At 39.1% G+C, this 7729-nt stretch overlaps 1 non-coding gene across 1 annotated transcript; it reads left to right on the top strand.

The window, feature by feature from the left end:
• Positions 1–1900: 1900 nt before the first annotated feature.
• Positions 1901–2004, top strand: LOC112780678 (small nucleolar RNA R71). The gene has a single exon (XR_003191498.1). It is a non-coding gene; the product is annotated as a small nucleolar RNA R71 (small nucleolar RNA).
• Positions 2005–7729: the final 5725 nt, after the last annotated feature.

The following is a 7729-nucleotide window of genomic DNA, read 5'->3' as shown; positions in this document are numbered from 1 at the left end:
GATATCACTTTATCTCCCGGAGAGAAACCTTCAGTGGGAATTTTCTTGTTTCTCCACCCTCTTGGCAATTTCTTTACAATTCTTCCCTTTCTCTTGAGGATTTCTTCATTGACCCTTATGCCAGGAGGATCCTTCTGATCTGTTTCTATTGATTCTTGTGGCTTTAACTCTTGCAATTCTTGTTTGCCTTCCAAGGACTGTTTCAGAGTTTCAGCTGCTGGATTGCTTTCCTCCAAATACAGATGGCTACTATCATCCTTAGGCTTTTCAGGTTCTGGTTCAGGCTCAGATGCAGGTTTGAAAACATTGAAAATGAGCTGTTCATCATGTATTCTCAAAATTAGCTCTCCTTGTTCTACATCTATGAGCGCTCTAACAGTGGCTAGAAATGGCCTTCCCAGAATGATAGGGTGTAGGTAGCTTTCCTCCATGTCCAAAATGACAAAGTCTGTGGGGAAGAAATAATTTCCCAATTTCACCAGCACATTCTCAACTACCCCTTCAGCTTGCTTCTGAGTTTTGTCAGCCAGTTGTATGATTACATCAGTGGATCTCACCTCATTCAGTTGTAGCCTCTTCATAAGAGTCAGAGGCATCACATTTATGCTAGCTCCTAGATCACAGAATCCTCTGTCAATTTTTGTTTCCCCTATGATGCAGGGGATATGAAAACTTCCTGGGTCTGTTTTCTTAGAGACTATGTCCTTCTTGATGAGGGCACTGCATTCTTTGTTCATTATTACAGTTTGTCCTCTCTTCAAAACTCTTTTCTTGCTCAGCAATTCCTTTAAATACTTGATATGTGTAGGCATCTGCTGGAGAATCTCAAGTATGGAGAGACTTAAATGTCTCTAAAAACCTTGAATAGGTTTTCCCTTTTTCACCTCCTCCTAACCTCTGAGGAAATGGTGCTTTTGGTTGGTATGTTTCCAGCATGCCTTTTTGCAGTTCTTTGGCTTGCTCAGTTTCACTTTCCTGCTTAGCTTCTTCCACACCTTCCTTCAAGGTTTCTGGCTCCTGTTCTGAAGGTCTGATTCCTTCTTCTTCTGAGACTTCCTTCAATATGGTGATGGCCTTGCATTCTTCCCATCTCACTCCCTTTTGTTCCTCTTTAGGATTCTTTTCTGTGTCACTAGGGAACGCTGCAGTTGACTTGGGGGCCTGTTGAGATAGCTCTCCTACTTGAGACTCCATCCTCTTGAGTTTTTCACCATGGTTCCTTAAGGTAGATCTCACATCATCCCTAAAGCTTTTCAACTCACTTATGTCCTGACCCATGTTTGCCAGCATTCCTTCTATCCTGTTTAATTGATCTTGAAATTGTTGGTTCGGATTAGGTTGGGTAGGTTGATTATTTTGGCCATGATATGATGGTTGGGAGTAAGTGTTTTGTGTGGCTTGGTATGACCTTTGGTTGGAGTTTTGGTATGTGGACTTGTTATGTTGGTTTTGCTGGTTTCCCCACCCAAAGTTTGGGTGGTTTTTCCAGCCTGGGTTGTAAGTGTTGGAATGTGGATCATATGGTTGCCTTTGTTGATTTCCTACATAATTGGCCTCTTCCCAATCACCTCCTTCAGTGCTTACTTTCTCTTGATCTTGTGTGTGTATTGCAGCCACTTGCTTTGTTTCTAATTTCCTGGTGAGCTCTGCTAGTTGCTTGGCAAACACCTTGTTTTGGGCTAAAATTGTATCAACATGGTTCAGCTCCATGACTCCCTTAGTGTTGTGTCTCTCTGAAGCATAGTAGTACTCATTCTCAGCCACTGTCTCAATCACTTCAATGGCTTCTTCCACAGTCTTTTTCCTGTTCAATGAACCTCCTGATGAATGGTCTACAGCCTTCCTTGATTCATAAGAAAGTCCATCATAGAAAATATGCAATTGCACCTAGTCATGGAACATGTCTGGTGGGCATTTCCTTGTCAAATCCTTGAATCTCTCCCATGCCTCGTAGAGAGTTTCACCATCTTGTTGTCTAAAAGTCTGAACCTCAGATCGAAGCCTATTGACCTTTTGTGGGGGGTAGAAACGTGCCAGAAACTTGCTTTCCACCTCATCCCAGGTTGTTAGGCTCTCCCTTGGGAATGATTCCAGCCACTTAGCTGCCTTGTCCCTAAGTGAAAATGGGAACAAGAGCAGTTTATAGGTATCTTCCTGGACTCCATTGGACTTCACAGTGTCGCAAATTCTCAGGAATTTTGTGAGATGTTGGTTTGGATCTTCATTAGCACTCCCACCAAATGAACAATGATCCTCCACAAGTGATATTAGTTGTGGTTTGAGTTCAAAATTGTTGGCCTGAATGGGTGGTTTCTGAATGCTGCTACCACAATTCCCAGAGGTTGGGTTTATGTATGAACCAAGAACCCTCCTCTCGGGAATGGCATTGTTTCCATCAGCTCTCTCATGGTTGTGAACTTCTCTATCCATGTTGAGATCTAGAGCTTCCTCAAAATTGTCCTCAGATTCTCCTTCAGATTCTTCTTCTCCCAGTACTCTCTTCCCTCTTGCTTCCCTTCTAAGTCTATGAAGGGTCCTCTCTAGTTCGGTATATGGAGGAGTTGATGTCTCTCCTCTCCTACCTGTCATACAAGAACACAGCACAGGCACCAAACAAGTGAAATACTCTTGGTTAATGGAAGAGTATGGTTAGAGCAGTTGAGGAATTAATTCAAATAGTTAGTGAGTTAGTGAGTTAGTTGCTTGAATTTAAAGGCATAAAGAAAGAAAGAATGTAACAGAGTGCAGAAATTAAAATTCAACAAGTAACTTGAACTGAATTAACAAAGCAAGAAAAATGCTCAATCTAGTTAACTTCCAATTTGAGAATTGTCAATCGAAAACCAATCCCCGGCAACGGCGCCATAAACTTGATGTGCATAAACTTGATATGCTACGATTTAGGAAATTGCACGATCGGCAAAATTCCTTCCGGCAAGTGCACTGGTTATCGTCAAGTAAAAACTCACAATAGAGTGAGGTCGAATCCCACAAGGATTGGTTGAGTGAGCAATTCGGATTAGAAGTATGTTCTAGTTGAGCGGAATCAAGATTTAGATGAGAATTGCGGAATGTAAAATTGCATGAATTAAAGAGCGAGAAGCTAAATTGTTGAAATTAAAAGGGATGGGGGTGATTGCATGAATTTAATTGCAGAATGTAAAGAGAAAGTGGTAAATCAGAAATGGGGAGTTCATTGGGTGTTAGGAGATATTGAGATCTCCGAATCAAAACAACTTTTATCCCTTCCTCAACCAATGCATTCATTAAATTTTGCTTGGCAATCTTATATGATTGGATCCCAATCCCTTGGCTCACCAATTCTCTCTAAAAACAAACAAATTCCCAATCCCTTGGTTTAAATGTTCATAAGAAGAGATGATGCTCGATCACTGATTATACCACACAGTTTCATGAACCACAATTTGGTAGGATTACATGTCACAATATCCATCCAAACCCCAATCCAATTCACTGTGAGAAAGCTTCTCTAGCATGAATCCTCCATTCCTTTCCCAAGGTTCTGAAGGATTCCAATTATGGGTAGTTTCTTTCCCAAGACAACTACCCAATGGAATTAGATCGAGAAGCTTTCTAACAAAATTCAAGAGAAAAGATTGAAGAAGAAGATAAAACTATTATTGATTCATTGAATTACAATAGAGCTCCCTAACCCAATGAAAGGGGTTTAGTGAGTCATAGCTCTGAATTCAATTACAAAACTAAAAGAAAATCATCCAAAGTTCCCCGTGTAAAAAGTGCCAACTAACTTAAATTCTATCCTATTTATACACTTTCTAAATTGAGCTTCTGTTGTGTTTCTTGGGCTTTGAGGCCTTTCCCTGATTTCCTTTTGCTTTGGGTTTATGGTCCATAATCCTAATGAGGATGTGATCCACTTCTGTAACATTCATTGAGCAAACTTAGTGATAAGCAAGTAATGACACAAGACTCAACAAATTGAAGCTCCAGACTCATCAATTCTTCAGGCCCAATCCCATAAACCATGATATTCAATTGGGTTTCATACCATAATACGTTTAAGTTAATGTTTGTGCTCAAATGCTAACTTAAACTTCAATATATTTGGCCCAGAAACCCTTTCAAAAAGTGGTGTTTAAGTTGAAGTTTAAGTTTCAGTTTAAGGTTAAACTGAAACTTAAACGTGGAAATGGAAGAAAGCAACCCAGGAGTGTGAAATGTCGAACACGTTTAAGCTTCAGTTTAAGGTTAAACTGAAGCTTAAACGTGGAAATGAAGAAAGCAACCCTGGAGGAGCAATTGGGTCGAACACGTTTAAGCTTCAGTTTAAGGTTAAACTGAAGCTTAAACGTGGAAATGAGAAAGCAACCCTGGAGGAGAGAAATAGTCGAACACGTTTAAGCTCCAGTTTAAGCTTAAACTGGAGCTTAAACGTGGAAATGCTCCTGGTGCCTTTCTTACTTCTGGCGTTTAACCTCCAGTTTAAGGTTAAACTGGAGGTTAAACGTGGAAATGCTTCCTAGTGAGAATTGTGTCGAACACGTTTAAGCTCCAGTTTAAGGTTAAACTGGAGCTTAAACGTGGAAATGCTCCCTTGGTGAAATTCTCATTCTGGCGTTTAACTTCCAGTTTAAGGTTAAAATGGAGGTTAAACGCCAGTTCCAGCATTTCTTAGCCTTCATGATTCTGGCGTTTAAGCTTCAGTTTAGGCTTAAACTGGAACTTAAACGCCATTTCCAGCATTATATGGTTTGGTAGTTTAAGTTCCAGTTTAAGCTTAAACTGGAACTTAAACTCCACATGTGATATTCAAGCTTCCTTTATTGATTTTGTTGCTTCCTTGCCTAGCCTCTTCTTCCCTGAAATCATCCAAACAATTGCATCAAAGTCTTGCAAAATTTCATGAGAAATCTTCCATTCATAGCATTCAAGTAATATAACTAAAAACTCATGGAATTTGCATCAAAATCATACTGTTTGGATGGTTCATTGCTTTGTTATTCATTTAACCATTCTTGGTTACTTTGAGCTCAAGAAAATGCATAAAACAACTAAAACTAACAGAAAAATGCTAGTGAAACTAGCCTAAGATGCCTTGGCATCAGGGAACAAGCCAAAGTAAAGCCTTATAGCAGCAAACTTAGTAAATCTTTGAGGAAACATCTCTTATGTAACAGCAAGCAATAAATGAACCACCATTGTCTGCATAAAAATCTCATGAACTGAATTCAACTATATGCTCAATAAGGATATGCACACTTCTCTATTTCATGTCATTCCCTCTGATGTTTGATGCTTGCTTGGGGACAAGCAAGATTTAAGTTTGGTGTTGTGATGCCAAGGCATCTTAGCCTAGTTTTACTAGTCTTTTTCCTTTGTTTTTAATAGATTTTATACACTTTCTTGAGTTACAAGTAAGCCATTTGGGTAGAAATTCATATGTATTTGGATTCAATCAACCATGAGTAAATTGATTCATTTTCATGAGGTTTTATGCTTAATTGCTTATAGATCAAGGATGAGAAGAAGTCTCATGATTTTAGCATAGCTTTGATGCATTTGTTGATTGATGACAGGTGACCAAAAGGCTTGGAGGAAGGTTGAAGAAAGGGGATGGCAGCAATTGAAATGAAGGCAGCAAAACCACCCTGTGAAGAGCTCACGTTTGTGCCAACGTTTGCTCAAACTTGAGGTCAAACGTTGGCTCAAAAATATGCCCAGGAGATGCCAACGTTTGCACCAACGTTTGACTCAAACTTGAGGTCAAACGTTGGCTTAAGAAGAACCCTGGAGAAGCCAAAGTTTGTGCCAACGTTTGCCTCAAACCTGAGGTCAAATGCTGGTTCAAAAACAAGCCCTGGAGAAGCCAAAGTTTGCGCCAACGTTTGCCTCAAACTTGAGGTCAAACGTTGGTTCAAAAACAAGCCCTGGAGAAGCCAACGTTTGCGCCAACATTTGCCGCAAACCTGAGGTCAAATGTTGGCTCAAAAGTAAGCCCTGGAGGAACCAACGTTTACGCCAACATTTGCCTCAAACTTGAGGTCAAACGTTGGCACAATTACACACCCAGGAGGACTAACATTTGTGCCAACGTTTGCCTCAAACTTGAGGTCAAACGTTGGCTGCGAAATGGCCTTGGAGGGAGCACGTTTGAGCTCACATTTGACCTCAAACGTGAACTCTAACGTGAGTGACGAAAAAGCACCATTCTGCATAATTTTTAACACGCAAACGTTTGAGTTAAAGTTTGCCTCAAACGTTAACTCAAATGTAAATGCTCCAAAGTCCAAATTGCAAATGGATTTCTCATCAAGTCCAAGAGCAACCAACTGAGGCTATCTTCAATCCAATTCCATCAAGGCCAAGGCCCAAATTTAAGGCTTAATGATCAATAAAAGGAAGTGTATAAATAGAAGTTAGTTTGATTTAGAAAGGACCGCAACTTTTACTTTTGAACTTTCACCTCTTTTAGAATTTTTGACTTGTAATCTGGAACTTTCATTTTTTAGATCTTAGAGAATTGGGAGGGAATTGAGTTCTCTTTCCCTCTGGGTTTTCGGTTTTCTTTTCTGCAAAGCTTGCTTGAGTCTTGATAGTGAAGAGTTGAGGAAATTCTATCTCAACCTCACCCTTGAGATCTCTTTGTTTCCTTTTCTTGCATAATTCAAGTTTCTTTACTGATTTCCATCTTTCATTTTATTTGCAATTGTGTTCTTAGTTGGATCAAGGAAGGATTGAGATCTAGACTTGTTCTCTAATCTCTTCTAACCCTGAGATCTGTGATTTCTTTTGAACCATTGTAATTAATGTTACATTTTGCTTGCTGTTCAAATTTTCAAGCAATTGTTTTCTTCTGATTTGATCTGTTGCAATTTTAATTCATATTTCGATTCTCTGTTTAATGTCACTTTACTTTCTCTTGTCTAATTTCTGCAATCCCAATTCCCAGTTCCTTTTAGAATTCATGAAATTTATATTTCTTGCACTTTAAGCTTCAGTCATTTACATTTCTTGCAATCTAAGTTTCTGCAATTTACATTACTTGCACTTTAAGATTCAGCTCTTTTAATTCTTCTGCACTTTAAGTTCTTGTCAATTATCCCTCTCCCTTTAATTTCATGCAATTTAGCTTCTGTTGGATACAAATCACTCAAATCAACTCTTGTTCGCTTAACTAAATCAACCACTAAACTAAAATTGCTCAATCCTTCAATCCCTGTGGGATCGACCTCACTCACGTGAGTTATTATTACTTGAAGCGACCCGGTACACTTGTCGGTGAGTTTTGTGTTGGATCGTTTTCCACACATCAAAAAGTATGAACTATTATAAATTGCTGGAAAGCTCTGGAAGTTAGCTTTCAATAACCATTGAGAACTCTCCATTTGGACTTTTTTAGCTCTAGAAAAGTTCTTTCGAGTGCAAGGAGGTCAGATCCGGACAGCATCTGCAGTGCTTTCTCTGTCTCTGAATCAGACTTTTGCTCCAGCTCCTCGATTTTAGCCAGAAAATACCTGAAATTGCACAAAAACACAGAAACTCATAGTAGAATCGAAAAATGTGAATTTCACACTAAAACCTATGAAAAATTAATAAAACTTAAACAAAACATGCTAAAAACTATATGAAAATGATGCCAAAAAACGTATAAAATATCTGCTCATCACAACACCAAACTTAAACTGTTGCTTGTCCACAGGCAAATAAAAACAAAGTAGGATAAAAAGAAGAGTATGATGCAATAAAT

The sequence above is a fragment of the Arachis hypogaea genome, chromosome 19 (genome assembly GCF_003086295.3).
Source record: "Arachis hypogaea cultivar Tifrunner chromosome 19, arahy.Tifrunner.gnm2.J5K5, whole genome shotgun sequence".
Lineage (NCBI taxonomy): Eukaryota > Viridiplantae > Streptophyta > Magnoliopsida > Fabales > Fabaceae > Arachis > Arachis hypogaea.
This window is presented reverse-complemented; position numbering and strand designations above follow the sequence as displayed.